At 37.3% G+C, this 14,945-nt stretch overlaps 1 protein-coding gene across 5 annotated transcripts in view; it reads right to left on the reverse strand.

Moving 5' to 3' along the window:
• LOC106075228 (uncharacterized) overlaps nucleotides 1–14,945 on the reverse strand; it is a 214,262-nt gene that overhangs the window by 81,896 nt on the left and 117,421 nt on the right. The window lies entirely within an intron of this gene.

Consider the following 14,945-nt stretch of genomic DNA (forward strand, 5'->3'; position numbering starts at 1 on the left):
CCGTTGCATTTTCACCCTTCTTTCAGCTTCTGTTGTGTATGACATCTGCAATCCGTGACCCTTCCTTTATGCTCTCTCTCCATGTGGATCTGTCCAGTGCCACCTCTTCCCAACATATGTTTCCCAAGAAACCACATGCAATATATCTATTTTTCCTTTTTTTTAAGTTTTAAATTTGATACTGTTTTGACCGAAAGGTTGCCCGCTAGGGTCTGATTGAGAGAATTGTTCACAAAGCAATCAGACATCTTTTATCTATGCACTTTTTTTTGTGTCAGTTTAGCCAGTTTCTTGATGTGCCCCAAGTCTACTTTCTTAGTTTAGAGAAAGTTGTACTAGAGTTTGTTGCCCCCCTCCTTCTCTCTTGAATGCACTTGACATTCTTAAATGGAGTGACTGCCCTTGTTCAGCTGTGGACTAAGAATGCATGCGTGTTGGGGGTGGGGTGGGGGGAATAATAAGATTTGGAAAATGGCGGGATATTTGGAACGTCGTGTTTGTAACCAACCAATCAGACGGGCACTATCACTAGGCGGCCCTCCAATCCGATTAACCCTTACAAGCTTTTCTGGGTGAGCGACTAAAAATAGATTTAATTTGACGCGTAGAGTGCGAATGTTTTAAATCTATGAAAATGGATGGACAATTTTGGTACTTTTATCGTCGCTGGGCGCCTCGATTCCAAGACTACTCCCTTTCCCTGAATTTTTATCGTCTGCTAGGCTGAGAACCTGGAGTCAATGTACTTAAGACAAAATCCTCGAGACACAGGAATCCCAGCCATTAGGTTGTTACAACAAAAAGCATATGGCTGCCTGGTCGTGCGGTTCGCTCACTGGATTGTCATTTGGATTTATCGATGGTCCCGGGTTCAAACCCTGCCCGCTCCCATCCCCCGTCGTCCTGCGGAAGGTTTGGACTAGGAAGTAAACTATCTTCAACTCTGGTGGAACATCCGAAACATGTAAAACATTTTTAAAAATATTTTTTTTTACATACTACTTGTGCTTACACTTGTTGACTTTAAAAGTTCAAAGTGCAAACAGGAAATGGACCACAATTATAATTAGACCTTCGACTTCCGCCCCCCCCCCCCCCCAACTTATTTCTCAGTGCCGAGGTGAAATATTTACCGGTGGTCCTACACCTGAGTGTAAAATATGAAAACTGTTTACTTTTTTTGTCAGATAATAATAACAAAAGTAATGATAATAATAACACTGCTTCTGTATAGCGCCTCTTCCATGCTTCTATGCGCAGTGAACTCAGGCATTATATTGTTTTGTGTGTGTGGACAGGTGGAGTTAGGGGGGGGGGGGGAGGATATCTGGAAGAAGGTTTCTCATATAATACGCTGGATTTGCTCAGCTAGACAAAATCGCTTGCCTTTCGAGTAAAAAAAAAATATCAGGGCTAGGGGTACTCTTTTAAATGTATGTATTAACTTCCTTCCCCGCAAAGAACAATCTACAATTTTCCAACTCAGAACAGAACACACACCACTTTTAAATTACCACCTGAACAAAATAAACTCCACACAACTCCCCCTTTGCAGACACTGCGCCCACCCCTTTGAAACCGTAAACCATATCCTCTTTCAATGCCCCTCCCTAATCCACCTTAGGCAGACCCTATCTCCACTACAGTCCAAGATAACCAACACCCTGTTCGGCAGTGCTGAACAAAGGAAGAAAATAGCACAGATTTTCCTTGGCACAGTCTGCAAAAGAGCTCACAGCTCAGCAGCAATAAAGCTGGCTAGAAGAAGAAGACATGTATGTATTTCCCCTACCACCCCCACTCCTTATCTTGTCCCTCTACAGATGAAAGACATCGCACTTCCCTGTCGCAGATGTTACAATTGTTATCTTCTAGAGCTGAAGTCATGTCCGAAGCCAAATAGTCTCGTTGAGACACTACATTCTACAACTCTCGACCACCCAGACTGCAGCCTGTTGTGTTTGAAAACAGGTCAACCTGCAACAGTTTTAACACTTGAAAGGTCAAGTAAGGTCATTTAATGTTGAGTAACTCCCTAGCTCTAATGACCTGTTGACCACTCTAACAGATCAATCAGAAGCCCAAGCTAAAAGCCCTACTCTTCACTTAGAGTTCAGCCAGTCAGGAGCAGACCTGTGCAATGCAAGATGAAGCATGTAGTACACGAGTTGTATTACCTCCCCTGCTCTTCTAATTGTTTTCCCTTGATACTAATACTTTGGTTTAATCCAGAAAATAGTTAGAAACATTTTATGGTCTTCAGATAAAAGACCGCAGCAAATTTTAAAAGTATTTGTAAACATAAAACCTTACTCTAGTAAGATAAGATAAGATAATTTATTGGTCCAGACAAATGGAAATTCAGTTTGACAATTGTCCACCTCAGCATTAAATTTACTACTATGACAATAACAATATAGATGCAAATATGAACAATATTCACATATGCAACAGGATTACACACACAACCAGTGTCTTGTGAAATAGCCTTCTCAGAGACCACAGATGATCTTGCAATACTCAGACTAAAAGTGGTATAAAAAAGTTTGTAAATGTGTCTAATTTAGTCCTAATGGAAATGAGACGACTACCTTGTGCAGATCTGATGTAACAGCTGTTTAATAGGTGCTGATTGTCTTTAAGAATCGTGTGTGTTTTGGAAAAGGCTTTGTTTTTGCAAAAGTTCTTCAAGAGAAGGTAGCTGTGTTTGAGTGAAATACAATTTTTTTTAATTAGTCTATTTAGTCAATGACGTTGTGCTAGTGATTCCCTTCAGCAGTCACAACAAAATAGTTTATGCCACTAAAGGATGCAGTAGAAAACACAGTTGTTCAAGAAATGACCACAGTAAGACCAAACACTTTGTATATAACTGTGAACATGTGATGAAAACAAGGAAATTAATGTATATCTTAATTCCCCAGCGTTGTAATAAATTCTTCAGATTATTTTTTTTTGTTTTGTTTATAGAAAATGGGGATTTAAATGCAAACCCCCCTGATAGGGGGTTTTAAAACGGAAAACCCCCTTGGCTGCGCTGGGCAAGTGATGGTTTTGTATTAAAATCTCTCCTTAAATAAACAAAATCAAAGCAAAAAATCAGTTAATAAAGCCTGATCCCACGTGAGGGAAATTTTAATTTGGGGGGTTGAACCCCAACCCCCTCCCTCTGGCTACGCTCATATATTAAACCTTCTTTTATTATATATTAGTGAATAGCTTAGTGGCTAACGTTTCAGCCTTCAATCATGGAGGCTAGAGACCTAGAGTTCGAATACAAACTCGAGCCACTTTTAGTTTTAAAATGGTTTTTGAAAAACGATCACGGAAACCTTCTTGTCCAGTGTTTCCCAAACTGTGTTCCGCGGAATCCTAGTGCTCCGTGAGACCTGGATAGGTGTTCCACGAACTGCTGGGATAATTAACTAGTAGGCCACCACGTGAATTCATCTGTCTAAAATACAACAAAGTGTTCTGCTCAGAATGTGCAAAGTGTTCAGTTAGAGAAAAAGTTTGGGAAACACTGGTCTACCAGATACCAATTCCACCCGCCCCCCCAAATGGTCTACAAAAGAGATTGGACTATAAGCACCGAGCATACTTTAAGCATGAAAGTTATTGTTTGTTTAGATCTATTAAAAATTAATTACATGATTGATTCGAAATAATTATGAGATTTTCACTCAATATAAGCTTTGCTGTGTTTTTTTCCTAAGTATTTTTTTTACATTTTGTTGTGTCATGTTTTTCTATAATTAATCTTAGCCAATTAAGCCAATGGCCAACGTTTCTTGAAATTAGCGGAGATAAAAATATATTGAGTTACAGTTATCGCTCAGGGTTCACTACCTAGATTACAGCATATAGTTACAAGCATCTATGGCGAACATGTTCATTCACCACCAACGTATTTAAATACACCTTCATTTTGAAGTGGAGCCGAAAGTTGATAGCAGACTTTTAAAGAGATGACGAGGAACGTAGTTATGGAACTTGGCTGACGGGTCCGTGTCGTTTGGAGAGGGGAAGACACACATGAGAAAGCCATCAGATGAATAGATTTCCCCAGACACTTAACAGCGTTTCGTCATTGGATTTGCATACCTCCACCACAAGTGGTCTGTAATGGGCTCCAGCAACGGTTCTTAAGATCAAGATCTGAAGGGATTAACCGTTTTAAAACCGTTTTAAAACTTACTGAACTTTACAGCTTATTTCTATAGAAACAAAAATACATTAAAAAGTACACATTTTGTTTGCATGTTGAAATATCTGTTAAATAACAAGAATGATTTTATATTATTTTGTAGACATGATTTTCAAAGTATTTAATCAAGTTATGACTATTTGTTCCATTTTTGTAAATAAATTATTTTTATTTTGTAGTTCATTTAATTTTTCTCTTTTGCATTAGCTTGGATGTACTTTTGATATCGACTTTGTCCACTCGTTGGTCAGTTGTTTAAAATGTGAACCCTATCCAATGTACTCCATTCACCAAAACGAAAGATCACGTGATGTCCATGGATAAAACAACGAAAAAACGGCCAGGTCATATCCAATGTTTGATTCGAATTAGGTCGTACGTTGTGTAGAATAAATCCGGAAGCACGTGACTCGAGTGTGTTTGTTTACAATTGGTGAATGAGGTTCATTACTCCGCTCTTCAATCTAGATGGTTTTGAACATGTGAGACGTGCCGGATGGTCTAGTTACAGTCTAGTGCTCAACAAGTCGTTGAACCCACACTCTTCACCACTTATAAACGTTCCTAGTTTATGTACCAACCTTATATCTCTTGTTGTGCGTGGACTCGATACTGGTCAATCACCTATGATCAGGGCCGGCCCTAACACTCGTGGGGCCCTATGCGAAATGGATTGCGCGGGGCCAAGTTAGGGTAGGGATAAGGATAAAAAGTGAAAATTAAGATTTTGTATTTGAAAATAGATTCGTTTTTGCATTATATTTTTATGAAATGAAAGCTGACAATGCCGTTTTCTTTTTTATCGCGCGTTGTCTTGGCGTTTACTATATTGAATGACAGCCCGAAACGACAAATTTGTCTATTTTTAAGAGTTTTATGAGTTTTCAGGAGATTTTAATAATTTCAGGGGATCTCAAGAACTTTTCGTATATTTTGTGATTTCAGGAGATTGCCAAGATCTCTTGGAACATAAGGAGGCTGCGGGAATACTTATTATAAGTTTTAATGGTTTTAATTTAATTAAAATAATTTACTCCTAGAATTCGCGTGGGGTCTATTAAAGTGCGAGGCCCACTGCGGCCGCATAGGTTGCGGTGGCCTAAGGCCGGCCCTGCCTATGCTAGAGCAGCGAAGTCATTGCCACACAAACACTTTGTCACACACAAAAACACAAAGCCACACCGAAACATACAATTACTTTTAAAGTAAGTATTACTTGAGACAACAGGTGAGCTCCTACTGACCAGACTACATGGTGGGTTCCAGATTTTCAGCGGGTACCAACCGCAGTCCACCCTCCTCCCTCTTCTCTTCACTTCTTATCCTTGAACTATTTCAACGGGGACATGAAAGAACCATTGGACAAAAGTGAAATAGTGGGCAAAATAGAAGCATTTGGCAAATATGAAGCAGTCGGCAAAAGAGAACCATTGGGCATAAGTGAAGAATTGGGCTTAATGGAAGTATCGGGCAAAAGTAATGACAGAACTTTTATTCCAGCCAAGAAGTGACGACAAAAGAGTAGAAGATTTTAAAAATCAGATTCAATGACAAGTGTCCAAGCTGGTACAAGTGAATTAAAAATATATATAATATATATATATATATTGATTGACCTTTGGCATTAAATGGGAAAGTTCAAACGCACTATAAAGAAAACGTAACTCTGTCAGAGAGTCCATGACGGTGAAAACAAAAAAGTTGGACCTATCTATTGTCAAGTGTTGGTCGCTGGTTGGCTACACTTGGGAGTTCTTTCAGTTGAAATTTTCTTTGGGTGTATAAAATTTCAAGTTCAACGTTTCCAGATGGAAAAACATTTATTTTTAGAATTAAAATAGGAGTTCTAAGCCAAGTATGTAAGTCATCTTTGAACTTCGGATGGAAGTGTGACGAATAATTTTTTTGTATTAATAAGTCTGAGTTGTCAAGTTGTCACTATCTAATGATGTCAATGATTACTTCATTTAAAACATTTAAAAAATTTAAACTATGACAATATTGAAATTTTTGAAACAAAAATAATTGAATAAATAGTTAGTTTAAATAATCAGTGATCCAGTGATTAATTATATGATTAATAATATATACTTAATATGTCAATTTGTAGACCTTTAGCATAAAAACAGACAACTGTTCTGATGTTTGAGATAAGTTCTGCAGCCGAATGTATAATGTATAGTGTAGAAATATCTGAGACTTGATGTACTTCTGGTCTTTAACGTTGTGTAGAAAGCAAGATGTTCATTGAAAGTCTTTACATTGCTAAGTTTGCCATCACGATGTTTCTCTAAGTCTCACGAGGAGTCATAACTGAGTCTTTGTCTGACCACCTAACAACCCTATTGTGATATCGCTTTCATTTTTAGTGCATATAGATTTATTGGAATTACTTACTAAACAAACATGTTCCATTACTGGTGATAAGCAGTTCCTTTGGAACATAAAATATGACACGGAAGTTATACCCGAAACCGATTTGTCATTCTAACTCCAACCCCGAGATCTCAGTTTTTTTAAATGGCTTTTTTTTGTTTTTAGGAAAAGCAAGTTTTTTTTAACATAGCTTATATTAACTCTATCTGTGTGACTGGTAATAAGTTTGAACACGCTGTTTCTCCCAGATCCATTCTCGTATCAATTTGAAACTTTGCAAATTTATTCATTGGCGAACACAATACATAAATTAATTTGTAAAAAATTAACCAATTAGTCAATTAATTACTGTTCATTGGTTATTTTGTTTAATACTAACCAGGGAAATAGATACTTCAGGATTCACAAATATGGCTAAATATGTGGTGCTTTGTCCCCATAGGTAATAGTACACAGTATTTGTGCCATACTCGGCTCAAGTTAAAACTTCAGACCAAACCAAACATAAATTAGTAAAAACAAAAATTATCAAATTAGCCAACTAATTACTGGTAATGAACTACATAATATGAAATTTAAAAAGAGGCAATAACTTTTACATTATTGAGATATATAGTGTAAGTTTGGAGTTCTTTCCCTTAGATAAGCTTTTTTTTTTCTAAAGTATGTATATATTTAGCTTGTTTCCTTGTATCCGTCACTTTCAGATCTCCAAAACATGGAAGCCCAATTGCTTAGGCTACATCAGCCATTGTTGATAAATTAAACTGTATCCTCATCATCATAATTGAAAATAATACAAAGACTAAATATGGTTTTATAAAGGTTCAACTTCTTGTATTCTACAATTACATAGAAGGGAGTTCACTGTACACTCTATGTTCACATTAACTTTCCACCAAAACTCTCACCGTATGTGAACAGTTTCTCGAGGACCCTCCCAAAAACTGGACACGAAACTTGTTTGTTGTCTTTTGTTGGAACTTAACAAGCCAATAACAAAGCTTCCAAGAAAAAAAAGTATAATAAAATAAAAAAAAGAATAAAATTGTGTCTGGACAAAACTTAAGGCGATTTTTCTGTTCATTTCTCTGGCATAAAAAAAAACCCACATAAAAGTTTGGCTTGTTTGAAATTAAGGGAGAGTACTTCTTTTCTATTTTTATGTCATACACTGGGAAAACATTAATAGGTGATGTTTAATGAAGCATTGAAAATAAGAGACTTTTAGTAGGTCACTACAGTATTATAAGGGTGGAAATGCAACGGCGCCAGGTGATTATATATGCCCAACCTGCGATCGCAGCTGTTTATCAAGGATTGGCCTCTTCAGTCACACAAGAAGTTGCAAAGGGAAAAGATCGTCTCTCGAGACGTAAAATGCCACAGACAGTATAAGAGAACTTGAACTTTCTGATCTCACTGACCTTTTGAATTATATATAGTATAGTAGTATAAATAGTAGGCTCGATTACGTGATTATTGCTATACAAGTGTGTGAATTGTTTCTTGTGGGATAGGCCTTGAACTGTGAACTGTGAGCTCTTTTGCAGACAGTGCCAATGAAAAATAGTGATCTGCTCTCTTCAGTTGTTCAGCACTGCGGTACAGTGTTGGTTATGTTGGGCTGTAGTGGTAGAAGGGTTTGCCTAAGGTGGATTAGGAAGGGGCATTCACAAATAATGTTGTTTACGGTTTCATGAGGATGGGAGAAGTGTCTACAAAGGGGTGGATGGGTGTGTGGGGTTTATTTAGTTATGGTAGTCATGTAAAGGCGTGTGTCCTGTTCTTAGTTGGAAAATTATAGATTGCTCTTTGCGGTTGGGTGAGGAAGTGAATACTGTCCAGAAACATAGAAGTCAAAATAAAAATATACCGCAAAGAAAGGTTAATTTAATATATACCTCAAAGACAGGGTCATTTAAAATATACCACAAAGAAAGGGTAAATTAGCATGTGCCGCAAAGACATGATATTCAACATATGACACTATCACAAGGATCTTAAGGTGTCAAATATGTGACAAGTTGTTCCTGATGAGGTGTCAAGGTGTCACAAGTACAAGATGCTCCTCTGATTAATATTGTTACAAATGACCAGTGACAGGAAGAGGTTAACGTGTGACCCCGACGAGATAACACAGCAGCGGGTGTTCACTGGAATGTACATGTATAAACAGAGACAGGATGTGACGTGTCCTTACATGTTATTCCAAAAGGTACTAGCAATGTCCAGTGACAGATAGAGGTCACAACTTGTGACCCCGGCAAGATGACACTGCAGCCGATGTTTTCTGGAATCTACATGTATAAACAAAGACAGGATGTGACGTTTCCTCACGTGTTATTCCAGAGGATACTAGCCGTGTTTGTGCAACTTTGGACAAGCGATTATGGACTCTATATAAGCCAGAGAGTTAATGTGAAAGTCAGTCGTATGGAGTCGTGAGTGAGTCGTCGGTACTGTTGTCTACTGTGCGAGACAGTAGAAGAGAGATGTGTACGACTCGATGCAAGTTAACTAGGGTAGAGTTAACTGGAGTGGACTACTGTCGTTAAAAGTCTATACAGCGAACTACACTGGACTTGAGCCGTTACAGTCGATACAGTCGATGTAAGACGTGTACGGCTCTGATTCGATAGACTTGAGTACGACTTGGTTCTGCTTTGGGAGACCTGGAGCGACACTGGGAAGTGTGTCGTTGGTCTGTTCTGTGGAATACGGCTCGATGCAAGTTGAGAAGAGATGAATTGCAACGAAGTATAGCTAACTGTAAACTGACAGATATTGTACAGTCTTCTACGCTACATGTTACAGTAACGAATTGTTAGAGTTAATAGTCATTAAAGTTATATGAAACTGAAAGCTTAGTCGTCAAGTTCTTTACAGTGTTTTTATTTGTGTGCCAACTAATACATCTAGCCAGAAGATTCAGAAATATGTAACAATATACATTAATTCTACAACTGGAAATATATGCGACTTGTCTCTTTAAGTTTCATCTAACAACTTTTAGTCTACAACCTTCCTCTATGAAATCCTGTCTACAACTGACGCCCAGCTAAAACGATTTCCCGGTCGACCACGCTCCCAATGACGTCATAGTACTTCCGTTAGAACCTTCTGGAGAAAATGTGGAGCTGGTTGCTAAGGTTATTGCCGATACTTAGATGCAGCTACGTGACAGACGCAAAGACATAGTAATTCATCCAATGCTGTAAAGACAGTGTAATTTAACAATACCACAGTCACAGTGAAATTTTAAAAAATAGCGTACTTCTAAACTACAGGGACCTAATTAAGATCAACAAATACGAACGACACAGGATTTGAAAGACCTTCCCTACATATAATTGGCCTCGCATACAGTGGTCATCTTTTTCAAAATCTAATCGTGTTTCCATCCAGGACCATTGTCAACCTAGGATCAGCAGCAGTGATGGTGTACAAACTCTAAGACCAATTTTGTGTGTGTGTACCAAGTAGAGGACGTTCCGAGAAACGCTTCAGGCTATATTTGTAGTTCGTTAAATCCCAAAGTTAATCAGGCTGAACAGCCCTGTAAGACCCATTGAACTTTGTGTCAATATGACCTGACCGTACCCCACTCCCATCTTTTTTTTTTAATTTCCTGACTTAACTGATCAATAAAAAATCAAGCTTTGTTTTTTTCTTTCCCTTCTTGTTTACACATTTGGTTCCTGAGAGCATCTTCAGTATAGTTCACTCGACTGAGTGCTAGAAGGTATAGAATAATGCATTTTTTTTTTACCAGTACGTCGACCATTTTCATTTTGACTTTTGGACATTAAAGAGTTCTTGAGAAAGTTCATCTTATTTCCAGACAAAGATATGAACTTATCCTGGACAGAAATGTATTTGCACAAAGCACGAAATCCCCAGAAGTCCCTGGAAGAGAGGTGTGGACTTGACTCAACTTAGAAATATGAGACGGTTTTTTAGATGTGAATCTTATATGTCTAAGCCCAAGCCTTTTCAGAGGACGTCGGTGGATAGCGGTGGTTCGTTTTCGAACGGGAGGACGACAGTGGTCAGCGGTGGTCAGGGTTCGAACTCGGGATGTTAGCCCGGTTTTCGTTGTTCAAACCTCAATGTCACATCGAAACTCGTGACATAATTAAAAGTTCATTCATAGTTCATGTGTTGATATTGTACCACAAGAGTTATACTCCTTTTACTGTACGAGTGATGGCCCTTCTCATCCCGGCTGCTCTCAACCAAGATGCCGTCATAGTAAACCTTATGCCTCAAGGTTACACTAAACAATGTCTTCATTGTTTGAGACTATTAAGAAAATCAACATGTTGGCATAGAGAATTGTACACTACATTGATTAAGTTTTACCTGTGATAGATCTAAATTAGAAATAGGTCTGCGTTTTATATAATATGGATATGAATATAACTTTCCTTTACATGTAGACTAATAAGACTAATAAGACTTCTCACAACGCTCTAGCATAAGTAAAAAGTAAAGTAAAGTTCCCCTTTCAGACCTTGCGGTCAATAGGGCAGATAATGTAAAGGTCATCTGTTTCTGCGGCCCACGGTTAACGATGGTGTCATGTGGCCAACACAACGACCAACCGCCTTTTCTTTTCCCCAACTTATGTCAGATTTGTTTGTTTGTTTGTAAAATGTTTTCAATGTTTCGGTGTTCCTTCAGAGTTGAAGATAATTTACTTTCTAGTCCAATCCTCACGCAAGACGACGGGGGGATGGGAGCGGGCAGGGTTTGAACCCGGGACCATCAATAAGTTCGAACGACAGTCCAACTCGCAAACCGCACAATCCGTACCCAAGAACCCATTAGAGCTGGGTGAACTCAGAGGTGCCCAAAGATCCCTAAATTAAAAATCCCAGTCTTCACCGAGATTCAAACCCGACACCTGTCCATAGGTTGTGATGTTGCAGGTCAGTGTTTAGGCTTTCTATGACGATTGGTCTCGATACCTCACGACCAGTCAGCCATCTATACATTAAACGTCTGCGTCTTAACCTGTCAGACATTCAGTTCTGCTGCTGTCCCTCAATATCGTCATTACAGTAGCATGAGTATTTTCTCGAAATTAATTGGCACTGAATAACTTATTTATTCCAACCATGAGACCTTGACTCGTACGTTGCGTGACATTTAAGTGCCCAGAAAACATCCAGTTCATGTACACTTCTTATCGTTCCTGATTTCTATATTCAGTACATAATATCACAGCCCTTTTTATTGTCAAAGATACTAATAAGTATAGTGCAACCGATAATATGTCTTAAATATAAAAACCCCTAGCTTGAAAAAAGGTCAAAGCATTGAAAGTAGATGTTAGAACACCTTTCCTCTGACCCAAAGTCTTAGTTCAAGAACGTCTGTATCATAATCACAAATATTTGTACATGTAAAGCCCTAATCTAATAATGAAAACTCTGAATCGTTTCACCTGCTTCCCCCCCCCCCCCAAGTCTCTGGCAAAAATCCTATTACAATACATTGTTCTACATGATACAGAGCTAGGTCACAATATTGTGAGAAATGTGTTCTTGAAATCATGCTGGCTTGGTTTTTGTCTGGTAACCTTCTAGCAGTTGTCAAGTTCTTGTTTTTTTGTTTTTTTTTGTTGTTGTTTTTTTCGAGGTTATAGGAAAGACATAAAGCCTGGTTGTAGGAGACTTCGATCGAATGCTTGATTATTTTTTTTTAAAGATCTGGGTAATTGTGTGTGTGTGTTCACGCGTTGGCTCTATGTGTGTGTGTCTGTGCGTGTGTGGGTTGCTTCTGAACGTAAGAAGAACGTGAAGCATCAATTAAAAAGAAAAGGTGATTGAAAGTTTTACCTTGCGCGAGACATGATCGTAAGAAAATGTTTGGAAGCTACAAGGAGAAAAGAAAATACGAGGATGAAAAATTGGAAGCTTGCGTTTTAGGAAGCAGACGTGAGAATGTTCTGTGTTGAGAATACATCACGTGTATATTATAGGCTTGGTTTAGTCGCAACATAGCAATTATCCTCACTGGTTTAGGCGCAACATAATAATTAGTACACTGATTTATTCGCAACATAGCAATTATCCTCACTGGTTTAGGCGCAACATAGGAAATATCACACTAGTTTAGGAGCAACATAGTAATTATCACACTAGTTCAGGCGCAATATAGGATATATCATCACTGTTTTAGTCGCAACATAGCATTCTCACATGTTTAGGCGCAACGTAGAAAATATCACCACTAGTTTAGGCGCAACATAGCAAATATCACTGGTTTAGGCGCAACATAGTAATTATCATCACTGGTTTAGGCACAACATAGTAATTATCATCACTGGTTTAGGCACAACATAGCGATTATCAGCACTGGCTTATAGGCGCAACATAGCAAATATCATCACTGGTTTAGGGGAAATAGATGTGGAAGTGGCCAATACCTTCTATTAAATCTTTCATTATGAATTCTAAACTTTCACCATTTTTAATCTTCTGGTGAATATTCATTAACGAAACTTTGCCGACATGTACACAAATAAAATTTTAATTTTTAGTGTTATAAATAAAATTAAAGATCACTCGTTAAATGGGTTCCTTGTCCTTCTGATTGGTGTGAAAGAAATCACATGACATTAAAGGTAACCTTTCATTGTATGCAATTATTCTTTAAGTTATAACGTGTTTTTGAGTAAGTAACTTGGGGGCTGTGTTTGTCATTCATTCTTTTTATTGTCATCTTTAAATTCTCATTCCAACGAGAGTATTTCCGTCTAGTTATCCCCCCTATCTTAGCAGAAAATCCGTCACTCCCCACGCTGTAGTTTTTACTAATAGTGAGATTTGAAAGCCAAACATAATGTAGGGGGCCTACACCTTCTGAATGAATAGTTGTCATGGCCAACGATAGGGGAGAACTGAGTATTTAAATTGGCCCTGGCATTGGCATACAAACCAGTCCACAAATTGCGTTCCGTATCTTATCTTATCTTATCTTATATGATACAGACGTTACTTCAAAAAAGAAGATGATTACGTCCTACGTCATTGGGCATTCGTTTCTATTATCATATTATACAAAACGTGATAATGCATCGACTATTGAATACATTCAAATCCAAGCGTAGGTTTATTATTTATGTCAACTCTTGCCTGTCTACATGTAACTTTTATTATTTATGTCAACTCTTGCCTGTCTACATGTAACTTTTATTATTTATGTCAACTCTTGCCTGTCTACATGTAACTTTTATTATTTATGTCAACTCTTGCCTGTCTACATGTAACTTTTATTATTTATGTCAACTCTTGCCTGTCTACATGTAACTTTTATTATTTATGTCAACTCTTGCCTGTCTACATGTAACTTTTATTATTTATGTCAACTCTTGCCTGTCTACATGTAACTTTTATTATTTATGTCAACTCTTGCCTGTCTACATGTAACTATTGCTGATGGCTGGTAGACTATAAGAAATCCTAAAGTCTTAACAAAAAACATTACATTTATTGACTATATTCTTTGAATTTGAAATTGTTTTTAATCTTCACATGTGAATAGAGCATAACATTTGAACATTGAATTCAACGTAACAAGTGCTATGTTTTAACGTATATATATCATGTTGACATTCCACCTTCAATACACAAGAAGATATCTCGTTTTCTCAAAGCTTATATCAACTCAGTCTGTCTGGTCAAATGTTTGTACACGTTATTTCTCCCGCTCCCAATCTCGGATCAAGCTGAAATTTTGACACAATTTATTATTGTACTTAACAAAACAAGAATTATCACGAGTCTAATTCGTAATGTAAAAAGTCCGAATATGATACACAAACTAGGCTCCGTGGGCTTCCATATCATTCGAAACTCTACCTCAATGTATCATTCGAAACTCTACCTCAATGTGCGTATTCGCGTGGTGTAGTGGCTGCAGTGTAGTGGCTGCATTGGTGTAGTGGCTGCAGTGTAGTGGCTGCATTGGTGTAGTGGCTGCAGTTCAGTTCTATAATATTTTTTTTTACATGAAGTTTATTTTTTTTTGTTAATGTGATAAATAAGATAAGATAAATAGATATATAACATAAGATAAATAAGATGTGATAAATAAAAAAGTTAAATAAGATATGATACATAGGATATGATAAAATAGATAAGATAATTCAGACAAGATAAATTAGATAAGATAAATAAAAATGATAAATAAGATAAGATAAATAAGATATGATAATATAGATAAGATAAATAAGATAATATAAATAAGATATGATAATATAGATAAGATAAATAAGATATGATAAATAAAATAAAATAAATAAGATATGATAAATAAGATATGATAATATAGATGAGATAAATAAGATAAG

Source organism: Biomphalaria glabrata, chromosome 10, assembly GCF_947242115.1.
Source record: "Biomphalaria glabrata chromosome 10, xgBioGlab47.1, whole genome shotgun sequence".
Taxonomy (NCBI): Eukaryota; Metazoa; Mollusca; class Gastropoda; family Planorbidae; genus Biomphalaria; species Biomphalaria glabrata.